The following is a 16,652-nucleotide window of genomic DNA, read 5'->3' as shown; positions in this document are numbered from 1 at the left end:
CACACTGAACTGTGTGTATGTACCCTGTCCCATCATGTGTGGCTGTACCCTGTGGGTACATACACACATGATGGGATAGCGTCCGTAAGACGGACGGTAGACGGGCGGAAGTTCCATACACACCCATGTTATCGCGACCGTTCTTCCGGTTTTAAACTTAACATGGGTGTGTATGGGACTTCCGCCCGTCTACCGTCCGTAGACGGACGGTATCCCATCATGTGTGTATGTACCCAGACCGAGTCTTGAAGAGAATCAGCGTTGCCATGTCGGCTTATTATAAGCGACTTTGGGCAGAACTTTTTCTGGCTTTTTCTGTAAAGTTGCTTGTAAAATTGGTAGTTGCGGGTTGCGTTTTTTTTTGTGGCTTATTTATAAAGTGTTCTTGCTTTTAGGCTTGCTTCCAAAAATTAAAAAATTAAACCAGTGGTTCTCAAATATTTTCATGAAAATGTTGTGCCAGGGAGCATTTGTGTTGTTAGAATGTAAAAAAAAAATCCAAATATTCTTTATTTTATTGCAAGAGTTTTTTTTTAAATAGCCTATGTACAAGCTCATGTGAGCTTGTAGATCGGCTATTTTCAAGTAGCCGATGTCACTAAAGCCACTTCTTTTGGGCTTGTTTTCATAGACCTGGTTGCTTATTTCTCTCGCAAAATCTGGCAACACAGGTCCCGTTCCGTTCACTAGGCTCAATTGATTGATTGATTGATTGAAATTTGTATTAGGCAAAATAATGTAAAACAACACAGTTACATTTATAATGCTTTTGTCTAAAAGGTCCGGCCAAAAAAGTCCTTGCGGACTTGTTTCCGTTGGGGTCCTTGAGTTAATTTCATAGACATATATAGTAGCACCCAAACAGTTCAAAAATCAACATGAAAATACAGATAATACAGAAAAAATACCACTATGTACAAAAAAAAAGCATATATGTACAAAAAGGGGGGGGGGGAGCATGGAAAAATAAAAATTATATACAAAAAAAGCATGAGGAAATACAAAATATGTACAAAAAAGAGGAGGGGGGGGGTCGTCTGTCTACAGGGAAACTGGTACTAGCTCCTCTTTCGGCCTCCGTAGGGCTGTTTTGAATGAGCCCAGCGAACTGCATTTTTTGAGGGATGGGGTTAGACTATTCCATTCCTTGGTGGCTGTGCTATAGAAGGAGAATTTGCCCATGTTTGTTTTATGGGTGGGTGGTACCAGATTGTTGTTTACGCTCCCTCTAGTTTCGTGGCCGTGGGTGTCACTAACTTTTTCGAGGTATTTATACAGATATGCGGGTATAGGGGGCATATCGGGCAAATCTGCATTTACAATTTTGAAGACCAGACCCATTTTTAGTTGTTTAACCCTGTCTTCCACCCTGAGCCAGCCTAGGCTGGCAAAGTGAGTGGGAGAGAGGTGGGTCATGGGCCCCAGTCCGAGAAGTAGTCGGATCAGTTTGTTTTGGGAGGTTTGAAGCTTAGTCTTCAGTGACACTGAGGTGTAGGAGTACCAAGAGGAGCTAGCATAGTCAAAAAGGGGCTGAATCAGGGCCCCTGAGAGGGTCCTGAGGGCCTGAGGGTTGACAAAAGAGGAAACTCTGCCCATAAATCTGGTTCTCTGGTTTACTCCTTTGACCACCTTTGCTGCCATGCTTTCACCTGTCAGGTATTTGTCAAGAATACATCCCAAATAGGTAATCTCTTCTTTGCTAGTGATGATTGTGTCATCGACTTTGACCTTGAAGTCAACTACCTTCATTTTACTGAGGGAATGTTTGGTCCCAAATAGGATGGATTCAGTTTTCCCAAGGTGTAGAGACAGTTTGTTATCGGTAAGCCAGGTACGGATTTTTGAGAGTTCAGAGCTGAGAGCTTCCTCAACTTGCAACTTGTCCTCACCCGATATCAGGAGTGCCGAGTCATCAGCGAACAGGAACAGTTTGCAGTTACAGGCAGCATTCATGTCGTTAATGTATAGAAGGAACAGTAACGGCCCTAGAATGCTGCCTTGAGGAACCCCGCAGCTCACCGGGAGGGATGAGGACATGGTTCCGTTGATGTCAACCACTTGTTCTCTACCCTCCAAGTAAGATCTCATCCAATTTAGTGATGTGCAATCAAAACCAATCGCCCTCAGCTTATCAAGTAGAATTGCGTGGTTTACAGTGTCAAACGCCTTTTGGAGGTCCAGCATGACCATGCCACAGTATTTGCCCGAGTCTACCTCACGTTTGATGTATTTGATGTATATATCAATGATTAATGAATCAACAATATAATAATAATGATAATAATAATTGTTGGCAGAGCAACACTACAGCGATCTGCATGTGTACCACAATTCAGTGAAATAATACAGACGGAGGAATAAGGAGGACAAGGAGACATCAGGCATCATCTCAACCCATTCACTTTGAACTAGGGCATATTTATTAAGGGCGCGTTCGAAAATACAGCACTGAGCGCACTGGCCAATACAAACTAATAGGCGAGTGTGCTCCGGTGCGTAATTTCCGAACGCACCCTAAGTCACTCTTTTATAGAGCAGTGTTCCGTCAGCAACTATAACGGAGCAACTATAAGACTTCCGGTGGACGATCTCTTCAGAATAAGAGTACCCTCTAGAGCAAAAAGGAGCCATTGAAAAACGGTTAATTTGCACATTAAAACTATAAATTAAGCATTTAAACGACATATTATGTTTCTATACAACACATATTATGTTTCTGTGTAACAAAAACGGTTTTTAAAACATTAATAATTTATCTAAATGGATAAATGGTCAGAAAAGGTCAGAAAAGTGCCGTTTTCAGACAACAGTGGACACTGGACAGGCGCCGGCGGACACTGCCGACACTTCTGACATACGCACGCGTGCGGGGACACCTCCCCTACAACGCCACACTCTCGGATAAGCCCGAGAGGTGTAAAAAAAAGTGTGGCGGACCGTCCAGTGAGGTCAGAGGTCAGAAAAGTGCAGTTTTCAGACAACAGTGGACACTGGACAGGCGCCGGCGGACACTGCCGACACTTCTGACATACGCACGCGTGCGGGGACACCTCCCCTACAATGCCACACTCTCGGATAAGCCTGAGAGGTGTAAAAAAAAGTGTGGCGGACCGTCCAGTGAGGTCAGAGGTCAGAAAAGTGCCGTTTTCAGACAACAGTGGACACTGGACAGGCGCTGGCGGACACTGCCGACACTTCTGACATACGCACGTGTGCGGGGACACCTCCCCTACAACGCCACACTCTCGGATAAGCCCGAGAGGTGTAAAAAAAAGTGTGGCGGACCGTCCAGTGAGGTCAGAGGTCAGAAAAGTGCCGTTTTCAGACAACAGTGGACACTGGACAGGCGCCGGCGGACACTGCCGACACTTCTGACATACGCACGCGTGCGGGGACACCTCCCCTACAACGCCACACTCTCGGATAAGCCCGAGAGGTGTAAAAAAAAGTGTGGCGGACCGTCCAGTGAGGTCAGAGGTCAGAAAAGTGCCGTTTTCAGACAACAGTGGACACTGGACAGGCGCCGGCGGACACTGCCGACACTTCTGACATACGCACGCGTGCGGGGACACCTCCCCTACAACGCCACACTCTCGGATAAGCCCGAGAGGTGTAAAAAAAAGTGTGGCGGACCGTCCAGTGAGGTCAGAGGTCAGAAAAGTGCCGTTTTCAGACAACAGTGGACACTGGACAGGCGCCGGCGGACACTGCCGACACTTCTGACATACGCACGCGTGCGGGGACACCTCCCCTACAACGCCACACTCTCGGATAAGCCCGAGAGGTGTAAAAAAAAGTGTGGCGGACCGTCCATTGAGGTCAGAGGTCAGAAAAGTGCCGTTTTCAGACAACAGTGGACACTGGACAGGCGCCGGCGGACACTGCCGACACTTCTGACATACGCACGCGTGCGGGGACACCTCCCCTACAACGCCAAACTCTCGGATAAGCCCGAGAGGTGTAAAAAAAAGTGTGGCGGACCGTCCAGTGAGGTCAGAGGTCAGAAAAGTGCCGTTTTCAGACAACAGTGGACACTGGACAGGCGCCGGCGGACACTGCCGACACTTCTGACATACGCACGCGTGCGGGGACACCTCCCCTACAACGCCACACTCTCGGATAAGCCCGAGAGGTGTAAAAAAAAGTGTGGCGGACCGTCCAGTGAGGTCAGAGGTCAGAAAAGTGCCGTTTTCAGACAACAGTGGACACTGGACAGGCGCCGGTGGACACTGCCGACACTTCTGACATACGCACGCGTGCGGGGACACCTCCCCTACAACGCCACACTCTCGGATAAGCCCGAGAGGTGTAAAAAAAAGTGTGGCGGACCGTCCAGTGAGGTCAGAGGTCAGAAAAGTGCCGTTTTCAGACAACAGTGGACACTGGACAGGCGCCGGCGGACACTGCCGACACTTCTGACATACGCACGCGTGCGGGGACACCTCCCCTACAACGCCACACTCTCGGATAAGCCCGAGAGGTGTAAAAAAAAGTGTGGCGGACCGTCCAGTGAGGTCAGAGGTCAGAAAAGTGCCGTTTTCAGACAACAGTGGACACTGGACAGGCGCCGGCGGACACTGCCGACACTTCTGACATACGCACACGTGCGGGGACACCTCCCCTACAACGCCACACTCTCGGATAAGCCCGAGATGTGTAAAAAAAAGTGTGGCGGACCGTACTGTGAGGTCAGAGGTCAGAAAAGTGCCGTTTTCAGACAACAGTGGACACTGGACAGGCGCCGGCGGACACTGCCGACACTTCTGACATACGCATGCGTGCGGGGACACCTCCCCTACAACGCCACACTCTCGGATAAGCCCGAGAGGTGTAAAAAAAAGTGTGGCGGACCGTCCAGTGAGGTCAGAGGTCAGAAAAGTGCCGTTTTCAGACAACAGTGGACACTGGACAGGCGCCGGCGGACACTGCCGACACTTCTGACATACGCACGCGTGCGGGGACACCTCCCCTACAACGCCACACTCTCGGATAAGCCCGAGAGGTGTAAAAAGGTGAGGTGAAAAGAATAAAAAATAAAAGAATACAGACAGGCTTTGAAAGTTTAAAAAAAGACCTTTTAATTACTCTTTACTAATTAAACAGTGTACAAATTATCAAAAACAGAATATATATAAATAAAATTTCCAATATTTGTTTTTAAACATTGCCAATTGTCTTAAGGTGGACTGAGAGGCTACTTTAGTAGTTTAGTAGTCACAGATTTGATCAATTTACTATATGTGTGTGTGTTAATAACAGCAAACATTATTCAAACACGATCATCATGCAAAACTGTAAAAATGTGGAAGTTCTAGGAAGTGCAAACCACACTCAAAAGTATAAAATGGTACTGCGTGCAACGTACCTAAGTGCAAAGATCACTCAAATGTATAATAAACAGGTACAACATGCAATGTACCAACGTGCAAACATCACTCAAATGTATAAAAAAGTATAACATGCAATATACTGAAGTGCAAACATCACTCAAAAGTGCAACACAGCAAACTTAAAGTGCAAACATTGTACACACACACACACACACAAATTGATCAATAGATAGATGTACGTATATAAAGCAAAACCATCTCAGTCCAAACATTGCATAGTCCTGTGCTCTAATGTTTGTTTTTAGATGATCACAGTAAGCACAAAGACAAAAGAAAATAAGAAAAAAACATTTGATTAAATCAAAACCTAAAGGAAAAAAAGGAAGACCAAAATGACGTTCCCTCCTGGTGTCTTGGGAACATGTCAGTTCTGGTCCCTCGCATCCTCCATTTGTGACGTTCTCCTACAACAGACACAACAGAGCCTTTTAGGTAGTTTGTCCAAGATACAGTAAATCACAGTACATGCTTTAACTTTGTACTCAGATAAATATCTTTTTGCCTGACAACTCATGCATAACACAATCTCGCTTTTCACGGTGGCTTTTGAAAGTGTTGAGGCTCACATCAAACAGAACAGCTTTGGAAAACAAACAAGTGAAAATACCACAGCTGCTGCCGTCAGTTTGTTCTATGAAATTGGGACAACTGTGATAACACTCATATCTAAATGTAATACCCATACCTCTACCATACAATGCAAAGTACTGTAATGCTAAGTACCTTTGCAGTGGAAAAAATGCCTTAACCAGGTCTTGCTCATGCACACGTAGTGAATCCATTATCACAACATCTAATACTATAACATCACCATTCACTGTCTTTTTGGTGAAATCTACCGCGATGGCTCCCCAATGGGACTTATTTGCGTTGACGGGCAATATCACCAACTCGTAGTTCCACCAATTGCGTGATGCTTGTGGTACATCTGGGAGGACACTGATGTCATCACACCAAAAACTCTGTAACTGTTGGCTTACAAAAGTGCTGGGACAAATATATGCATTTTTTTTTCTTTCAACACTCGAAAGCAAGAGCTTATGGTACTCATCGATCATCTTATCACTCAGCCACTCGTTATTCTCCACAGCTGCCTTTGGAATGGATCTCACTTTTCTAGCCCTTGTCTGTTTGTGTTGTTTGCATCTGTCTGTGCATTTATGTTTTTGTTCGACCTGCTGAAAGTTGATTAGTTTCACACTATTAGTTTTCTCGTATGACACGACAAAGCAACTAGCTGTGGTCAGTATTTTTAGCATTGGATGCATTTGTCATGATATGCCATTGCTGGTCTTTACAGGTGTACAATGACACATATGGTGACTTGTCAAAAAATGCACAAATGCTGGACACAGCATAATCATTTTGGTGGTACAGACAGGAGAGAGTGAACGTTTTGGGAATTTCTGCACCAGATCTTTTAAGGGATTAAGGGATCAAAGTGTTCCCTTTATTTTTTTGAGCAGTGTAGGCCTATATATATATATATATATATAGATGGGTTTCCGCGCGACGTCATCACAGAGCAGAGTGCGCAATCTGCGCATGCGGGTGGTAGAACGAACCGGAAGCGCCATTCACTCTGTTGTTATTTTCGGGATTTAGATAGGCATAATGCTGCTATTTTAGGCATAATAGGCATAATGCTGCTATTATATACAAACAGATCCAACTTCCGACAAATCATTTTTATTGAGTAAAGAAGATATTACAAACTGCATCATTTAATCTACTTTCATTAAACCCGGTGAAGACCATTTCTTTTTTGAATGTACATTTGACTAGAGCTGCTGCGGGTAATAGCGCCCTCTACTGCTCAACCCTCCACTGCGCGCGCATCATCCTCTCATGTTTACAAACAGGAAACCCATCTATATATATATATATATATATATATATATATATATATATATATATATATATATATACATACACACACTTGAAATATATTAGTCATCTTTTGTTTTAAGAAACATATATATGTGCCCTAATTACTAATACCACATCACTAAGTAATATGTTTTTTTTTTATAATTTAACATTTTTACTTTGAAATGTAGTGACATTTAGTGAAAATGACCATTTCCATTTTAATGTGCTTAATTTTTTACACACACACACACACACACACACACACACACACATATATATATATATATATATATATATATATATATATATATATATATATATATATATATATATATATATATATATATATATATATTTTACTCTTTACCCAATGCTGCAAAGTTTGCCTAAAAAAAAAACCTTACTTTACAACCTTCTAATCAGCTGTGACCTGCTCAAATCCCCTGCTCATTATAATCACAGACACGATACCGGCAGCATAATTAGAAATAACAGATTTTTTGTATACATTTCAACAAAACATTTTAACATACTGTACAACAAGATCAATGATGCACTAACCAAACAGTCAAATATTCACAACCTCTGTAGAAAATATAGGTTTAGTGTGTGGACTACAGTGGCTGGATTCAGACAAAACTGTTTTTTAACTACTGTAGTTGTTGCATTGACACACACACACACACACACACACACACACACACACACACACACACACACACACACACACACACACACACACACACACACACACACACACATATACATATACATATACATATACATATACATATACATATACATATACATAAATATATATATATACATATATATTATATTCAATGGTATTTGGGCTTTGTGCTCTAAAGAAATTGAGGGAAAAAACACACACAAAACAACACACACACACACACACACACACACACACACACACACACACACACACACACACACACACACACACACACACACACACACCTGTTTAGGGCGTAGGCTAATTCTTATAAATACATCCATCAATGCAGTGGTGGAAAAAGTACTAAAATGTTTTACTTAAGTAAAAGTATCAATACTGCAATGTAGAAATACTCTGCAAAAGTAAAAGTCCTGAATTCTAAATGTAATTGAGTAAAAGTACTGGTATCAAAATGTAATTAAATATACAAATATTTTGCTTGTAGATCGGCTATTTTCAAATGGCCAAAGTTTAAATAGGGCTGAAGTGGTCTTGTAATTATAATCAAAAATATACAAAGTAACAAGTAACTAGTATAATATCTGCCTCTGAAATGTAGTGGAGTAGTACTTAGTTACTTTCCACCACTGTATAAGTGTATTTTTCAAAATGCATAGTACAGTAATTGATTACATGTACTTAGTTACTTTCCACCACTGTATAAATGTATTTTTCGAAATGCATGTATGTCTTTCATAAAACATTAAATGCGATGCTCTTACTTTGAAGGCAACCGGAAACCTTATAGTTGCTAGCTCAAAAACCAGATGTCTTATCGTTGCTACCGGAACGGAGCTCTTTTATAGTGTCAGTAACAAGCACTTCCTGTTGTGCACTTCAAAATAAGAGTATGCATACAGATACAATGGAGAGCATATGTCAACACCCCCACTTGATCTCACATTGGATAGATTTCTCTTATTATTATTTTTTTATAAAAATAAAAATACAATAAATCAAACTTAAATACAATAATCCAATTCAAAACTTGTATGTTACTCTCCAAACATAAATCTTTCAAAACTCTTCAACTTAAACTTTGTAGTTGGTTTGGTCATAACATCAGCCACCATGTGTTCTGTAGGACAATACTCAAGAACCATTTTCCCATCATTAACAGTTGACCTTACAAAATGATATTTTATGTCAACATGGTTTGACCTTTGTCTTTGTACAGGATTTTTAGCTAAAGCTATTGTACCTTGGTTGTCCTCATAAATCTTTGGCTGCATGTAATGAAATCCATCAATACCTCGTAACAGTTGAACCAAATACAAACACTCTTGTAGGGTTGCTGCTAAAGCCATGTACTCTGCTTCACAAGTAGAGAGTGCTACAGTTGGTTGCTTCTTAGATCTCCACGAAATCAAAGGACCATCTTGGTTTAGGCTGACACAATAACCACTAGTGCTACGTCTGTCACTTGCAACTTCTGCCCAGTTTGCATCACTGAATGCTTGCAATCCTAGTTGCTCGTCACTCTTTCTGTAGCATAACTGCTTATCGATGGTGCCCTTCAGATATCTAAGTACATGTTTTACAGTGGTCCACTGTTCTTCTGTTGGCTCAGAAAAGTATTGAGAAAGTTTACCGACTACAAAACTCAGATCTGGCCTGGTACATGTGGTCAGGTAGATTAGGCTGCCTACAGCCACTCTGTACTTTCTGACATCACACATTACCTCGATATTATCAGTGTAGTTAAGTTTTGCCTCACAAGGTGTCACTCTTGGCTTGCAATCTTGCATGTCAAACCTGGCAAGTATTTTCTCAATATACTTTTTCTGTGACATCTTTATACAGTGGTCACTTTGTTCAAAATCAATACCAAGAAAATGTTTAAATTTTCCCAAGTCTTTCATTCTGAACTTGGCTGTGAGCATCTCTTTGACATCTGTCATCACATTTTCATTACTGGTTGCAATAATGATATCATCAACCCAAAACAAAATGAACACTTTTTGGTTCTACATTTCCCTTGTGTAAACACAATGATCAGCTGGGTTTTGAATAAACTGATTTTCAGTCAAACAATCATGCAACATCCTGTTCCAATTTCTACCCGATTGTTTAAAACCATACAGAGATTTCTTCAATTTACACACCAGCATGTCACCATTTTCAGATGCAACTTCATAACCCTCTGGTTGTTTCATGTAAATCTCGAAATCTATTGGAGCATGTAGGTAGGCTGTTTTGACATCCATCTGATGTAAAATCAGATTATCTTGTGCTGCTTTTTGCATTAACACTCTTACACTTGTAAGGTTAGCAGTAGGGGAAAAGGTCTCATCATAATCTACACCAAGCTTTTGGCTGTACCCTTTGGCTAAATAACGTGCCTTGAATTTGTCAGATCCGTCTACATTGGTTTTTAAAGCATACACCCATCTACCCCCCACTGCTTTCTTGCCCTCTGGCAGTCTGGTTAGGGTAAATGTATCGTTTTCACTCAGTGATTCCATTTCCTCATCCATTGCACTAGACCATTCTTTTGAGTTAGGTGATGTTACAGCTTCCCCGAATGTAAGGGGTACATTAGACATTAATCTGTAACAGTGGTCTATATTCATCTGAACCTGGTCTTCACTTTCATTAGTTACATAGTCTCTCAAATAGGCTGGTTTCATCCTCACTCTAGATGGGTAACGTTCAGGCTGATGTTTAGCCTCATCTGTCTGTACCTGGCTCTCCTGAGGTGTAGCTACTACAGGCTCGTGAACCTGCTCCTGCTCTGGTGGTAGGAGTGGGTGATTTTTACTACACCCATTAGCCCATCTCGGTACCTCAAAATCATCATCATCAACTGGCTTGTCTGTCTGTGTCTGTCGCTCTGCAATGGATGGGGTCACACACTTAATCAACCTGTGCTTTTGCACTTTACCACTGTTGGGATAGTAAACCAAATAGGCTGGGCTATTTTTGTCATACCCAACAAAAATCCCTTTGTCACATCTTGCATCAAGTTTCTTCTTCTCCTGTTTGTAGGCATAACACTTTGACCCAAACTTATGCATCCTAGACAGATTTGGTCGTTTTCCTGTCAGCATAAAATAAGGTGTCTGTTTTGTGCGGTCATTTTCTCATAGAGTTATAGTGTATCAGAGTGCAATTACACCTCCCAACCGATAGGGTCACGTAGTTGAAAGCATGGAGAAAATACGGAGAAAATGGCCACCGATCGGATTAAAATGTTTTTTATTGGACAATACGGAAAATATGGGTACTTATGGGTTACCCGAATAGAATTGTAACATCCCTGGCCATGAGGTAAGCACTTTATATTTGAAATCTGAACGTTTGTGTAGATGTACGGGCTGTAAATGGAGAAAGTGCAAACACCAGGTGTAAGTTTATCGCTACATGCTAAGAAGCTAACGTGAGTTCGTCAGCATTAGTTTGGGCACTTTGGGGTCGGATTAGTGTTTTTGTTGGAACATTAAGCTGACACGCAACACCACGTTTAATGTTACGTTGTAAACAACCACCACCAAACCTTTTGTTAACTTATAACTCGATCTCTTTGTGGTGAACGCTTGTGTCTCTTCAAGTTGTTGTGTTTTTCCCACATTGCTTGCCTTCGGATAAAATCAAGCATTGTGTTTTGTTCTCCACATCGATGTAGCGAAAATGTGTCCATATCACCTCTTCTCTTTCTCCCGTGCCCCGTGCAAAGCATTTTACCGTTTTATTTTGTAAAGTTTCGCTCTGAAATCTGAATCCTCCTGCCATTCATTTGACGTGGTGTGACTCTGTGTGTGTGTGTGCGTGCGCGGCTGCAACTTTAAAAGGGGGTGTGTGTGAGTGAGAAACAGCATGCCCTGCGCTGTGCATCAAAGGAGACAGGGAGTGACAAAATCATATAATAAATATATGATATAATATTTCGTCTCGTCTTTGTTCGTGAACTAAAATGACCATAGATTTTAGTCCAGTCTTTATTTAGTGAACTACATTTTCGTCTCGTCTTTATTAGTCAACGAAATTGCATAATGATTTAGTCCCAGTTATTGTTTATTCATGGGTGGTGGTCTCGTCTCGTCTTCGTCCTTTGAAAAATGTGCGTTGACGAACATATTTCGTTTTGTTTTCGTTAACGAAATCAACACTGCATGGAAGTAAAAATGAGATCCCCACAAACACAAATCACAAATCATGATGACATATAGGAGACAGATAGAAATACACACTAGCCTACTGCCTACACTTTCATAGACCTGCCTGCTTATTTCTCTCTCAAAATTTGGCAACCCATTTTCAACTTTCAGCTTTTTAGAAGACAATGGAACCCCCCACTGTTTGGGGGAGAAAGTGTGAACTAGTCTGGAGAACAGAGGGAGACAGTGGCCAATAGGATAGCCTGATTTGGGGATCAAAATGATCTTTTTTCAGGCTTGGTGGAGGAGAATGAAACCTCAGTCATGCGAGTGTTAAAGCACCGGTTTCTAATAATAGCAGCTGTCTGTACTGCGTGGGTCCATAGCCCTTTTGGTAACTGGCTTTCTATTAACATACACCTTGCCATGTCAAATAAGGTACGCCAGTTTCTCTCTGCTGTGCCATTCTGATGTGGCGAGTATGGAGCAGATGTCTCATGTTTGATACCATTTCTACTGAGTAATGACTGGTAGTTATTACCCATGAACTCTAACGCATTGTCAGACCTGATGCGTTTAACCTTCCCATAAGGGGCTGTATCTGCAAGGAATTTCTCAGTAGCTTGTACAGCATCACTTTTGTTTTTCAGAAAGTACACAAATACTGCGCTCGAATAATCATCAGTGAATGATATTGCATATTTATGGCCATCTTTCGATGCTGGGTCTACTGGCCCTGCCAAATCAGTGTGTACCAATTCTAGAGCTGCTTTGGCTCTGACATCTGGCTCCCTGCTCCTAGTTTGAACAAACTTTCCCTCAGTGCATACATCACATTGCAAGACAGATTTGTCATTTTTATCATTGATTGACATTCCTTCAACAACACTCGGTAATTTTTGAATATCACCAAAATTGCAATGGCCTAGAATCTCATGCCATGTCTGCATATTGTAACTCGCATAACATTGGTCATCATCACAATCATTGTTCACAGTGTTCAAATAGTACAGTCTGTTGTACACATGGATGTTGAATTGTGTACCATCTCTGTACTTCAGAACATTTTTACCTTTCGTGAAGATGACAGTGGCACCTCTGGTGGTTGCTGCTTGCACAGAAAAGATGTCCTGTGGATATGTGGGGATGTACAACGCCTGTGTCAAGGTGGTTGTGTGGTGTTGCCCCCTGCTGTCGATCAGGATAACCTCAGCATCTCCTCTGCGCTCTGCCACTCCATTGCATCTCGTACCGTCAGCCAACTCCATGCAGTGTGTCTTTGACTGGAATCTGTCGTCAAACGTCGTGAACTTTGTGATGTCTGTGATGATGTGGGAAGTCGCTCCCGTGTCGACCATCAGACCTGTCTGCTTGACACGACGTCCTTGCTGAATCCCGGCATTACAGTCATCACTCGCTCGGAATGAATACTCGCTACCGCCGTCCTCCTCCGACACTCTCTGCACTTCATCTCGCCGTTGCGGTCTCCTTCTGCAGGCTGCGTAACGGTGTGTGGAACTCCGACAGTGGTTACACCACTGCTGCTCGCGGCATATTTTAGCTAGGTGCCCCCTCACGCCGCATCTGTAGCACACCACATCACCGCTCCCAGCTCCTCGCCGGTCACCTGCACTCGTCCGTTGTACAGTCGGTTGCACCTGGGTCTTCATTACGTTGTCGCCCGATGCTGCTGCTCTGCACATCTTCTCAGTGTCCTCGAAACTCCTGAGCTTAGTCTTAAACTCGGAAAAGGGCACCGGCTCCTCACTTTGCGATACATGTATTGCAAATGGTTTGAAAGTTTCTGGGAGTCCCTTCAAAACCATTGCCACCAATAGTCCATCACTCAGTATCTCTCCCTCATTTCTCAAGGCTGTTATAGCCGTCTCGGCACGGATCACATAGTCTGTCACACTTTCACTGGAGGACTTCTGTAGTGAAGTCAGTTCGGTGTATAGGCAAATGATCCGCGGCTTACCTTTGCCTGCATAATAGTCTCTCAAGATTCTGAGTGCCTTGCGTCCATCATCAGCTGCTTCTCGCATAACCAGCGATAAGCTCTTGTCGTCCAAAAACTGGATCAACTCGGCGTATGCCAAGGCATTTTTATCCTCGTCAGGGATGTCTTCACCGGCATCACCGGCATCACCATCACCCTCTTCATTCTCTTCGAGGGGCGGCTCGGGATCATTTAGAATCGTATTCTTTAATCCTTGTAGTAATAAATGAGCCAAGAACTTCGTCTCCCAAATCTCATACCTCTGCTCGTCTCCGTCAAAACACAGCCTGGACCAGCGACTACTGGAGTCCCCTCGCATGGCCATGCTGTTATCCTGTTAGCTTTAGCACGCCAACAAACATTTCACCTCAAAAATAAATGTGGTAACTCTGGGCCCATAACCTGTTGGCAGAGCAACACTACAGCGATCTGCATGTGTACCACAATTCAGTGAAATAATACAGACGGAGGAATAAGGAGGACAAGGAGACATCAGGCATCATCTCAACCCATTCACTTTGAACTAGGGCATATTTATTAAGTCACTCTTTTATAGTGTCAGTAACAAGCACTTCCTGTTGTGCACTTCAAAATAAGAGTATGCATACAGATACAATGGAGAGCATATGTCAACAATAATAATTATACTACTACTAATAATAATAATAATAATACTTCGCAAATAATATAAATTTGGTGACGTCAGCGTGCTCCGTGCACAGGCCGGGGGGGGAGGGGAGGGGAGGCGGGGACATAGATTGGTGAAGCAATAGGAAGCCCCGCACGAATCCGGGCGGCTGTGTTTGGATCCGCCCTTCAAGACCATCGATTGAGCTCGTTGCCTCAGGCTACACGCATACTGGTTGCACGCATACTGGTTCTTATCAGTGTGGCGTCGTCTGTTAAAGGATCTATATATATCTATGTGTAACCAGATGGAGTCACCAAGTACTCCTTTATACACAGTGTGACTACGCCACTCCCAATTACAGGGTGGGAGACCCGAGGTACAGGTTATTATATCCAGTCAACTTCCCCAAAAGGTAAGCGTTCAGTTTAAGTGAACAAATAATGGTCGGTTTGGAATGCAAAAATATACTTATTCACATAAGAGGATACAATGTATTGGTCATATATTTAATGATTAAAAACTAGTTCCACATGTCCACCAGTAAAGTGCATAGGGCTACTAAAGAGACAAGCTTGGCCAAATAGCTGCACTGAGATGTAGGCCTACTTATTGAAGTCTGCACACACAAGTTAAACACTGCAAATCAGCAAGATACAAACACTAAGAGCCATGTGTAATTTGGCATTAAAGATCACTGCAAATGTACCCTCAAAAAGGCCAAAAGCCATGAACACCACAAAGGAGACAGCAATCAATTAAGTGCCAATCTGCAGTATAACTATTAGCCAAGTATGTCTCAGGCCGTAGCCGAATTAAACCTGTGGTTGGTTGGACAGTTAGTTTATACTTTAAAGCCGCAGGGGCTGTAGCACTGGATCACTAACAGTGCTCAAATAATAATAAAAAGGTAGCAACATAAAGCATAAAACAAAAAGGTTAAAAGAACAGCGGTCAACAGTACACAGGCACAATCTGTAATAAAAACAAAACATTGAATTAGTCTCACGTTCTACTCTGGTGCTGATGTTCTGCTGATGCCTGGTTGCAATCAGAATCACATTCGGACTACCACTTCGGCATCAACCAAACATCTACAATAATCCACCCATTACACAAGTACCAGTAAAATGCATTCAATGTACTTAACAGGGTTTATAAAAGCAACACATACCCTGTTAACATGTGAAGGAATGCCCAGGTTGTCGGTGCAAAACGGTACAAACAGTCGGCTTGGTCCTAGCACCTCCTGCATGACAAAATACACCAGCGTGAGAACTCATTCATTTCATTCATAAAAAGAGTCGCTGTTGCGACCAAAAAGCCAGCCTACCTCTAGACCTGTGTGTAAACACGCACACACACACTAGCAGGGCTCTAGTTCGGCGCTTTGACGCACGTTATCTAACAAAGAAAAGTAGAGTGTTGACTTAAAACTAAAACTAAAAACAGGTAACGTTAGGTCATTAAAACAAGGCTTACCTCGACGCTATGAGCACACATACAAACGACCCGCCGTGAACAAGGAAGTGGGCGGGGAACCTGGACAAACGCAGTCTGACACTCTGCCTGGCCAGCTGACTCATATACTGCTCTTAAACAGGCGGTGCCACTAAACGCACCGGTTCCCAGTCCCACTGACTACATATGGTTGATACGAGCTGTTGTTATAAGCTAACTAAGATGGCCACCGGAACTACGTCACTGGTAGCTAGACTCCTCGACTCCTCCCTACGCCCGTTCCCTATATATTCAAGGATTTTTTTTTTTAAATAGCCAAATAAATCTTAAAATGACACAGATGCGTTCCCGGTCTTAATTGGTTAAGCTGCCTTGATTATGATTTGATGAGATTCGCACATTGAGACAATTCAGATACTGCCAGGTAAGCAAACAAACACAAATAATTATTATACATTAGAATACAAAA

The sequence above is a fragment of the Gymnoscopelus braueri genome (assembly GCF_963280865.1).
Source record: "Gymnoscopelus braueri genome assembly, chromosome: 22".
NCBI classification, from domain to species: domain Eukaryota; kingdom Metazoa; phylum Chordata; class Actinopteri; order Myctophiformes; family Myctophidae; genus Gymnoscopelus; species Gymnoscopelus braueri.
The sequence above is the reverse complement of the archived record's forward strand: the minus strand, read 5'-3'. Positions refer to the sequence as shown.